Below are 11,202 nucleotides of genomic sequence, written 5' to 3'. Positions count from 1 at the left end.
ACACTTTGGTGACAGGAGATCTAGCTAAAGGATGCATTGGAATATCTAACCAAGGTGTGCGATGTGTGCAAGATGTTGATCAAGGACAAACTGACACAAACGCTGGATAGATACAATGATACTAAGCTAAAGAGGATATACAAGCTGATAGACCAAGATATGTTACAAATGTATAAGTTTTTTCATGTTTTGGTTTTTTGTGAGATGGAAATGTTTGTGAAGGATGGGGTATCTATAATAGTTGATAGGTGGATAGGTAGATGGTTTGTGAAAAGCTTAAGGAAAATGGGATTCTGTGTGTGCATGTGATAGGATACAAGATTATTTACAAGCTAGAATATGGTACAAGCTTTGGACAAGATTTGGATATATACAAGGTATGGTACAAGATTTACAAGGTATAATACAAGCTTTGGTACAAGATTTACAAGCTGTACAGGAGGTATTGACAAGATCCATCAGATTTTGGATATTTGATTGGAACACCAAGGGAACAAGCAGGTGTTTTATGGGATGGTGGGTGGATGGATGAGGGATAGGATAGTGATAGATAATGGATTAGTCTTTAGCACACAAGGCGCCTGAATTACCAGGTTTTCACCAAGGTACCTATCCAAGGCGCTTGAATTGCCAAGTTTTCACCATTGGACGCTTATTTCTCTTTACTATTTTTTTTTTGTATTTTCTCAAAAGCTGGGTATACCAAGGATCTTCAAGCATAGAACTTCTTGAGATGAATGATGTTAGTGGGATCATTCAAAAGTTCTCCTTCTGGTGTAGATAATTGATAGGCTCTGGAGCCAAAGGAGGCAGTAACCACATAGGGACCAAGCCATGTAGGTTCAAACTTGCCTTTCTTTTCTCGATCTGCTTGGACTTTCATATTTTCTTTGAGGACCATGTCACCTGGCTGAAAGTTTCATGGGAGCACCTTCTTGTTGAAATTCCTTTTGAGATGAGTTTGATAGACTGTGAGATGGTCATAGGCTTGTTGTCTCTTCTCGTCTAAGAGATCTAGCTGGGTGAGTCGAGCTACTCTGTATTCTTCATCTGAGATTTTCCCTCGCAAAGATATGCGTAGTGAGGGAAGTTCAACTTCTATAGGTAATATCACTTCGGCACCATAGACTAGGGAGTATGAAGTTGTGCCTGTGGATGTACGGAAGGAAGTTCGATAGGCCCATAGAGCTAGATTTATTTGAAGGTTCCAATCACGGCCGGAATCATTGACAACTTTCTTTAGGATTTTGAGGAGGGTTTTATTAGTTGCCTCTGCCTGGCCGTTACCTTGTGGGAAATATGGGCTAGAAAAGTGGTGATGGATGTGGAGGGAAGTGCATAATTCTTCCATGTTGATATTTTCAAAATTACCTCCGTGGTCAGTGAAGATGGTGGATGGGATGCCGAAGCGGCAAACAATGTGGTACAAGATGAACTTGGAGACTTGAACTCCTGTAGCTGAGACTAGGGGGACTACTTCCACCCACTTAGTGAAATAGTTTGTAGCTGTTATTATCCATTTATGTCCATCAGATGAGAGAGGGGTGATAGTTCCAACTAGATCAAGGCCCCAACAAGCGAAAGGCCAAGGTGGTGCAATAGGCTGTGATCCTGTGCTAGAGCGTGCACAAGATTTGCATGTTGCTGACATGGGAGACACTTTTTGACAAAGTCACAAGAGTCTTCTTCAATGGTAGGCCAATAGTAGCCTGCTCTAAGGATTTTTCGTGCTAGGACAATACCACTCGTGTGGGCACCGCAAAGTCTGGAATGTACTTCTTTTAATGCCATCGCGGCCTCATTTTCATCTAAACATCGAGAGAGAGTATTGTGATAACCTCGACGATATAGGGTATTGGCTATGATAACATAGCGGGATGATTTTTGGATGAGGTTCTGGCGTTGGGTACGTGTGAGGTGAGGGGATATGATACCATCGTTAAGCTAAGCGTGAATTTCATGGTACCAAGGGGATTGGGGACCAACCAAGATACAAACACAGTTTGAATCCTCATTCGCATAGGCAAGTGTGAGGAGCTGCTCAACTAAAAACTCATACTGCGTAGCTTCTTGGGGAATTTCCAAGAGCAAGCCGATAGTGGCCATGGCATCTGCTGCCTTGTTCTGCATTCGAGGCACTTGTGTAAACTGAAGCTTTGTAAAATGTTGGGTCAGCTGATCAACTAGCTCTTTGTAGGGTAATAGCTTTTCATCTTTGGTTTGATATTCATTTAAGACTTGTTTGATAATGAGTTGGGAATCACCAAAGACTTGTAACTCAGTGATATTCCATTCTGCAGCTATCTTTAATCCTGCTACAAGAGCTTCATATTCTGCTACATTGTTGGTGCTAGGGAATTGTAGCTTGAAGGCTTTTGGAATGTAATCTTCTTGAGGTGTAACTAATAATATTCCTGCCCCTGATCCATGAGAGGTGTATGAGCCATCAAAATAAAGCTTCTATGGGGGCTATTCTTCAATTAGGCAGATATGATCATCTGGAAATTTTGTGAGCAAAGGATATGCATCTACTAGAGGTGCATCAGCTAGGTGATCTGCTATAGCTTGCCCTTTGATTGCCTTTCTGTCCACATACTGGATGTCAAACTCACTTAGTAGCATAACCCATTTGGCCAAACGGCCTGTAAGTGCTATTCTGGAGAGCATATACTTGAGAGGGTCAATCTTGGAGACTAGTTGGATGGTATGACTTAGCATGTAGTGGCGAAGCTTTTGAGTTGAGAAAACAACTGCCAAACAAGCTTTTTCCATAGGAGTGTAATTGAGTTCATAACCAACTAGGGTTCTACTGATATAGTAGATGGCTCTCTTTCTGCTATAATCATCATGTTGTGCTAGAAGTGCCCCTAGAGCAGTAGGTGTTGCTGATATATACAAGATCAAGGGACGACCAGGAACTGGTGGAACCAAGATAGGGGGATTGGTGAGATACTGCTTGAGCTGATCGAAGCTGCGCTGACATAAAAGATCCCACTTGAAGTTCTCATTCTTCTTTAGCAAGTGTGAAAATGGTGTACACTTATCTGCAAGTTGGGAGATGAAGCGCCGGACAGATTGAAGTTTTCCCTGAAGAGAGCGAAGCTGTCACAGTGTCTGGGGAGGAGGCATGTCTAAGATAGCCTTGACCTTTTTGGAGTCGATCTCTATACCCCATTTAGAAACTATGAAGCCTAGAAGCTTGCCAGATGTGACCCCAAAGACACACTTCTTGGGATTTAGCATGAGATAATATTGGGCCAACCTATCAAAGACTTTTTCCAAGTCAGCAAGATGATCCATGAAGGTGTGAGATTTGACCAGGATATCGTCCACATAATCTTCCAAAATGCTATGGATAAGATCATGGAAAATGGCTGTCATAGCTCTTTGATAGGTAGCCCCAGCATTCTTCAGGCCAAAAGGCATCATGGTGTAGCAAAAGGTTCCCCAGGGGGTAGTGAATGCTATCTTATGCTGATCCTCTTCTGCAATCTTGATCTGATTATACCCAGAAAATCCATCCATAAGGGACAGGATTTCATGTCCAGCTGTAAGATCTACAATCATATCTATGTTGGGCAAGGGAAAATCATCCTTTGGACAAGCTTTGTTAAGATCTCTAAAATCAGTACAGATTCTGATGTCACCGGAAGGCTTAGTGACAGGGACCATGTTGGAGATCCATTCTAAGTAGTCGATAGGTCGGATAACCTTAGCAGCTAACATTCTTTCTAGTTCAGCTTTGACTAGTAATGCCACCTTGGGGTGCATTTTCCTAAGCTTTTGTCTGACGGGCTTGATCTTTGAATCGACTGCAAGATGATGAACTACAAGCTTTGGATCGAGTCCTGGCATGTCCTGATATGACCATGCAAATTGGCCAATGTTCTCTCGTAAAACCTCAAAGAGGAGGTCAGCTTGGTCTTGTGATAAGGATGCAGCAATGTGAACAATTCTAGGGATCTCTGAAGAACCAATGTTGACTTCTCTAGTATCCTCTATTAGAATAGAAGACACCTCTGGTCGATTATCTTGAGGAGGCAATACTAAATCCTCATGTTCTGCTTGTGGCTCTGGATTTTCTTGTTGAGGGGTTCTCTTCGCTGCCTTAGCTAGTCCCAGATTTACCTTAGTTCCAGTTTTGGGTGTATCGAAACTAGGTTGGGGATTTTCTCCAAAATACCCCTTGGGATCTAGCTTGTAGATGTAGGCAGAATCTGGCTTTGTCTTCTTATGAGGAGTTTCAGCTCCCATGAATCTTAGAAGCGCTTCCTCTGATGCAAACTCATCAATATGTATGACACTTGGTTGGTCCCAATCTATGAGTTATGGATGAGCAAGTGGTAGGTCAATGAGATGGATGGATAGTTCTCAGAGAACAGAGTCTCCTAGGAAGATTTGGTCTGGGATATCATCGTAGGCTCTCTTTTCAACTTCCTCAGGAATGTCTTCGATTTCGACAAGGTCGCGGTGGATGTTCGAAAAAGCATGACCATTCTCGTTGGTGCCCCCAGTTGTGGGTATGCCAAAGCCAAGACCTGACTTTATTTCCCAATCATGTGCTTCGATGGGACATTGCATGCCCCTTTCTTTTGGTCCTAGTCCACCTCCTTGATAGTTCCATTTTTCAGTGACGAGCTTATGTTGTTGGGGATACTTCTGGCTGAAGTGATCAAGGCGTGCTTGATTTCTTGGAGGTGCATCCTTATGTAGCCAATTGTTGATATCTGGAGTGAGCTCCTCATGAAGAGGGGTTTTTGAGGACACAAAGGCGATTGGGCCAAACTATTTGTATCAAGGAGGTGGAATCTCCTTAGCTCTGTGATATGTTGGCCGTCCATGGGTATGTGGATCAAGTGGGATTGCTCTGACAACAAATGCATCTGATAGACTATATTCTCCACATCCTTTGTTGTTGATCTTTACAGTAGATAGGGTGGAGGCAAGGATGGTTTCTGCGTCATTACAAGTGTGGGATGAGCTGGCGATGGCTGTGCCGATGTCTATTCCAGGGCAATGGTTTGTATATGAAGCTTCAACCGCATTGCAGTAAGCAAAGGGTTCTGGATCGGCATGGATGGTTACCTCAGTGCCTTGATGCGAAAATTTGATGCACTGATGGTAGGTGGATGGAACGGCCTTCATAGCATGAATCCATGGGCGACCGAGGAGGATGTTAAATGGTAGGTTTAGATCAACAACATGGCAAACTGTCTCTTGAATGACTGGCCCAACCTTGATTGGTAACAAAATAGTCCCTTCTGTGGTCCTTTCCAAGTTGTCATAAGCTTTGATGGTGATAACCTCACTGATCATATCTGCCTCAGTATACCCAGCTTGTTTTATGAATTTTAGGGTGCAAATGTTCAAGGCTGATCCATTATCTATCATTACTCTTTTCACAGCAAAATTGGATACCATGATGGCTATACGAAGCGGAAGGGTGTGATCTGGTTCAACCGCGGGTATGTCGGTGGGTTTGAAAGGTAGGGCACATGAGGATGAAAGGTGTCCAACAAGATTACGAAAATCAGTAGCATTGATATCAGAAGGGACACAGGATTCTATGAGAGCACTGTCAAGGATGTCTTTGTACACAGGACTAGTGTGGAGAAGGTCTAAAATGGATATTTGGGCTGGCATGTTCCCAAGGTGTTCCAAGATATTGTACTGGCTTTTTGATGGAGCTGATGGTGTTGATGAAACTGGTGGGCCTGCGATGTTAAATCGTGCTCTTTGAGTGGTGACCGCACACTCATTGTCTGGTTCTCGAATATTGATAACATTGACAGAAGGCTCTTTCTCAGATATACAACCTATAAGGCTACCATAGTCTATATAGGATGAAGTGTGGTCATTGTTCTTCCCATGCTGTTGGTTTGGCTGGCGGTTGTTGGTGTTGTTTTGGATAGGTGCTTTTCCAAGATTTTGGTTGTTGTGTGGAGGAAAAGCATTTTGATAAATCTGTAAGCCTGCATTGGGAGAGGTTTGGGCACCAACAGTGATTTCCTTCCAATCAATGAGGTCTTGCACATAGTCTTTCAGTTTCATGCATCTGAGGGTGGTGTGACCGTTTACCCTATGGAACTTGCAATACTCATTGTCCTTGTACCATGCAGCTTTGGATTGGCTTGGATCAATTTGCTGGGTAGGAGGAAATTTGATGAGGTTTTCCTTAGCCAATTTCTCAAAAATAACATCCAATGGCTCACCAAGGGGTGTATAGTTTCTAAGTGCAGGTTGGAATCTGGGCTTTTTCCCTACAGCTACATTGATGGCATTAGCTTGATTGTTAGACCCTTGAAAGTTGGGTCTTGTATTGTGGTTTTGATAGCTTTGGTTATTTCGTTGTTGGTAATTGGTAGCTTGTTGGTTGTTTGTTTGATATGGTGGGTTAGACTGGTTTTGAGAAGGACCAACGATATTCACATGTCTGGTGTCAGTAACCCCATCTGTTGCAACATGCTTGTTTTTGTTCCAATACCTAGACTTGTCATTGGAATGTGATTGATTTTGGTTGGCCTCTTTGTAAATTTTTACCACACCATCTTTGATGAGTCCTTGCTCAAGGATCATTCCTTTCTCTTTGATATCCTTATAGGTCTGCAAACGGTTCATGGTCATGTGGTGAGCCAAGCTGGGATGTGCATTATCAATAAACATTTTCACCACATGGCATTCTGGCAAGGTGCAGGATATGCGGGTGGTAAGGGTTTGCCATCTTTGTAGGTATTTGGCAAGGCTTTCTCCACCTTTTTGCTTAGTGTGGACAAGATCAACTATTGATAGCTCTGTTTCAACAAGATGGGCATATTGGGCTACAAATGCCTCAGATAATTCAGCAAAGTTTTTAATTGTACCATAGGGGATTCTATAAAACCATTCAAGAGCTGGTCCAGCCAAGCTTTTGGGAAAAAGGCGTAACAGGAAGACATCATTGTATGCCACCTCCTGGCAATGCATGTAAAATTCTTTGATATGTGTGACAGGGTCTCCTTTTCCTCTGAATTTGTCAAATTTAGGTACCTCAAAGTGTTTGGGAAATGGTGTCGTGGTAATGGCTCTGTCAAATGGGTAAGGACACACATTCTCAAACTTGAATGCCTTTGGATCATTCCCTTCTTGGATGGCTTTTAGAGCTGTCTTCATTTGCTCCGACTCTGAATTGATAGGTGATGGTTGGGGTGCCCCCAATGTAGGAGTGCCTTGAGGTAGGTATGTGCTGGATGGGGCCATTGAATATGGATGGTTATGAGGGATTTTCTGATAGGGATTGTACATTGTTTGGGCAGCTGCATGGTGGATGATGGGTTGTTGAGGGGGAGGTGGCGCATATTGCTGCATGTGCTGCGAGGCTTGCTGTTGATATGGGATTTGAGGTTGGGATTGAGGAACATAAGCTGGCTGTGGGGTAAATGGATTGCTTTGTGGAGGTAAGGTATAAGATGGTTGTGAGGCTTGGGGAAAGGATCGGAGGGCTTGTGGGGTTTGACCAATATATGTGGGTTGTGCCCCCATTTGGGATGGCATCTGCAAATAATTGGTGGTTGGCTAGGGTGGTGGATTACCTCCTAGAAGTGGCATTGAAAAGTAGTTGGTAATTGGAGGTAATGGATTAGTTGGTGGTGGAGGTAGTGGGAATTGAAAGCTTGGGAATGGAACTGATGGGGTTTGATAGCTTTGTGGCTAGATTTGGAAGCTTGGTAGAGTGGTGGTGGGAGCTGGGGTCACTTGGGAGCTTGGTAGAAGATTGGCAATAGCTTGTGGGTTTTGATAGCTTTGTGGAGTGAAGGTAGTAGCTTGTGGATTTGTGGCTGGTGGTATTGAGCTCCCGAGACCTAATGGAAATGATGGGATTGTGCTTTGGGCTATGGTGAACAAGCTGGGGGCGATGAAAGGTTGATTACTTGGCCCCATGGGTGGCATCCCTGTTGTATATTGCTGAGGTTGGCCAAAGATGCTAGCACTAATTTGGGAGATGGGTGGATTTGGAAGGCTAGGTGTGGGAGCAGCAGCAATAGTGAAGGGGGTGAACGGTGAGGTGTTTTGGGTAAAGGGGGTTTGGAGCGGAGAGGTATGAACCAAGGATGGAGTGGTGGTGGCTGGGTTGGCTTGCGGCATGGAGATTTCAACTTGGGTGGATGATGGTATGTTTGGGTCTGTTGGGTCATATGGATTGGCTGGAGGCTCTTCTTTTGGAATAAATTGAGGATAATTTGGATCATAAGAGCCTATGGGTGGTGGCAGTTGCCCAAACAATGGGTGAGATGGATCTGATAATGGAGGGGGTCTTCCAAAGTCAAAGGTTCCTACATTGTCCCTTCAAAAATTAGCCATGATTGTCTCTTTGTTTTTGTCTATAATGGCGTTTACCAATACTGCATTTCCTGGTTGGTTCATGAAAGCTTCAATGTCAGTAGGTGATAGCATAGCTGGCTCTGGGCTGAAGGATGGCTGAGTGCTCAAGGGGGGTGAGGTTGTTCGATCTAAATGATAGGGCTCCATTGTTTCTTTCTTCTTGGCTAAGCAAGTGACGGGTGGCATGAAAAATGCTCCTAGGGATGAGATGCAATAATGCTGATGGATGCAAAAAAGGGGGAAGGCTTTTCTATGCAAATGATTTCCCTAGGTTGAGGAAAAGCTATATGACAAAACCTAAGAAGGATTGGGTTGGGGATTCTAACTTCAAAGATATGTTGTCAAAGCACAAAAGGTTTGCTTTCCTATGTGCAAGCTTGGTGGTGATTGTGTCAACTTAAGGATAGATTGATGATCCTTTAGGAAGAACACGAGATTGACCACTTGCGAATCCCAACCTTTAGCTCAAGGTGATGAGGGATAACAAGTGACAAAGCTAGATTACCTTAGACAAAGCTCTGTCAAAGGGATAACCTTGGTGAGATTGGTGGATTTGGAAGATTTTAGTGATGGCAAACTTTTAGCAAGGTGACAACAATTTTGAAAGCTTAGATGTGCAGATTTTCGATTACTAGCTAGATGGTATGATTCTAAATGAGGTGGATGAGCTAATAATGCTTAAGGGGATAAGCTAAGATGGCTGGCTTTTCTACAAAGATGACTCTAGAGTGAAGCTTATCCAAGAAGATGTGGAGAAACAAGGGTGTCTAATCATAGAAATCATGCCTAGTTGGTAAGGCATAAGCAGGATTAACTCCTGGATGTTGGCTAAATTTGATGGTGCGCTCTAACCAGGCCTCTTGAAGTGCTTCGTCGGTAGCTTTGTCCTCTGCTTTGTGGAGTTTGGAAATTTGTGGGCTTGGTGTTATTTCTTTTCTCTTGGCTGAAAGTTCTTGGTATGCTAGAGATGGCTTGAATTTGACCTTGTGAAACTTCTGTTTGGGTTTGGGTTGTTCCGACATAAATTCCTAAATTTGCTTGGCTTTGGGAAAAATATCAGTTGTTTTGCTTCAACTTGTTCAACTTCCAAAATAGGCAGTGACTACGCTAAGTGTGCCCTAAGCTAGGATTGACCAAGTTTGGCAAACATTCATTCAACAAGTAAAATAAAAACAAGCAATAGATAGGAACACCCAGATAGAAGTTTGTGGTTCTCAGAATGTGATACTTGCGCCAAGGAGTGTGTATGTTCTACAAATGTTTCGATCAGTCACTCCAAACACATTAACATCCTAGATGGTTTTCTGTAAGGCTGACAATTGGTTTAGCTAGGGAGTCCTCGATATACGCAAGGTACGTGAGGCCCAAATCCGTAGATGAGACCAAAAGGATGTCACACAGCCGAGAGGAGCGGTAACCCACTTCTCCTCTTTCACTTCTCAAGGGTATAAAGTTCCTTGAGGCTTAGCCCGAATGACAAAATCTTGATCCCAAGAGAGGTGTCTTTCGATTCACCTACTGATTCTTATACTCCACCGGAGCGCTGGAGTTGAGGTCATCCAAGGGGTGATGAAATCCCCAAGCAGGCCTCCTAAAAAGAAACAAGGTTTTGGATCCTAATCTTATGCACCCAAGATGGCCTCGAAAGACGACAAGGGGAGAGAAGACTCAGATGACCTTGGGCTAAAAAACACGCTTTTTCTTTTACCAACTGACTCTTATGTGTGCTAATCTAGACTTTACAAGCACTCATGTTTAAGAGACAATGTTCAATTCCAACTTGAAGCGCCAACAAAAGTAAATCGATCGAAGAATGCAAACAATAAGAAGAGTTAGGGTCAACAAAAGCAAACTCGCGCGCCTGGAGGCCCTCCACGTCAAGTATCGATTAATTTTCTTTAAGGCATTCAAGATTGAGTGTGAGTTTGTTTTAAGCCCAAAATAAAAGTGTGTGAGATTCGATTTCAAGCGCGCGCCCAGAGGCTCTCCACTTCAGTTGTTGTTCAATTTTAGTGCCCAAACTTGAAGTGTGATCGATTTAATCTAGAGTTTTGGCCATTTAAGAATTTTGATAAAAGTTAAAGCAAACGTTCAAAGACCAAGTGAGTGAGTTAGATTGTGGAACATTTAACACCTTTTTCAAGTAGACCCATCCCCATAAATGGCGCTGAGATTGCAACCAATGGTTAATATTTGATGGGTGATTAGAAAAGAGGTGAGTCCAAGGAACTACTCAAATTGATTTTTGTAAATTTGTATTTTAACTTAACAAAGTTTCTTAAATGTCCAAAAATCAAACTTTACCTAGATTGCATGTGAAAAAGAGATTTGTAATGGTTAATTGATCCTTGGCATTCAAGATTGGATTTTTTGTTTTAAGCATGCATTCCAAAGAAAGTTGATTTTAATCCATGACATTCAAGAGTGTGTTTTGAGCAACATTCATTCAATGGAAAATGTGTTTAACCATTCAAGTTCATTTTTTTTTTTAGCAACATGCATTTAAAGACAAATGGTTAAACATTCAAGTTCATTTTTTTAGCAACATGAAAACCTGCAAGAAGCATGGTTAGTGGTTCCATATGTGCTCCAACCTGCAATGAGACAAAAAAAAAAAAGCAATTTAGTTAGTTAGCCAAAATACGAAGAGGACAAAACAGATTTGCCGCACAGAACACAGGTGAGACATCGATTTGCGCAGATGCGGATTTTCGCAGACGACGATTTTCACAGACGCGGATTTTCGCAGATGTCGATTTTCGCAGATGTCGATTTTTGCAGACGCGGATTTTTGCAGACGCAAATTTTTGCAAATGTCGATTTGCGCAGACGCAGATTTTTGCA

Source organism: Cupressus sempervirens, chromosome 2, assembly GCF_028749045.1.
Source record: "Cupressus sempervirens isolate cs-2001-9-10 chromosome 2, ASM2874904v1, whole genome shotgun sequence".
Taxonomy (NCBI): domain Eukaryota; kingdom Viridiplantae; phylum Streptophyta; class Pinopsida; order Cupressales; family Cupressaceae; genus Cupressus; species Cupressus sempervirens.
This window is presented reverse-complemented; position numbering follows the sequence as displayed.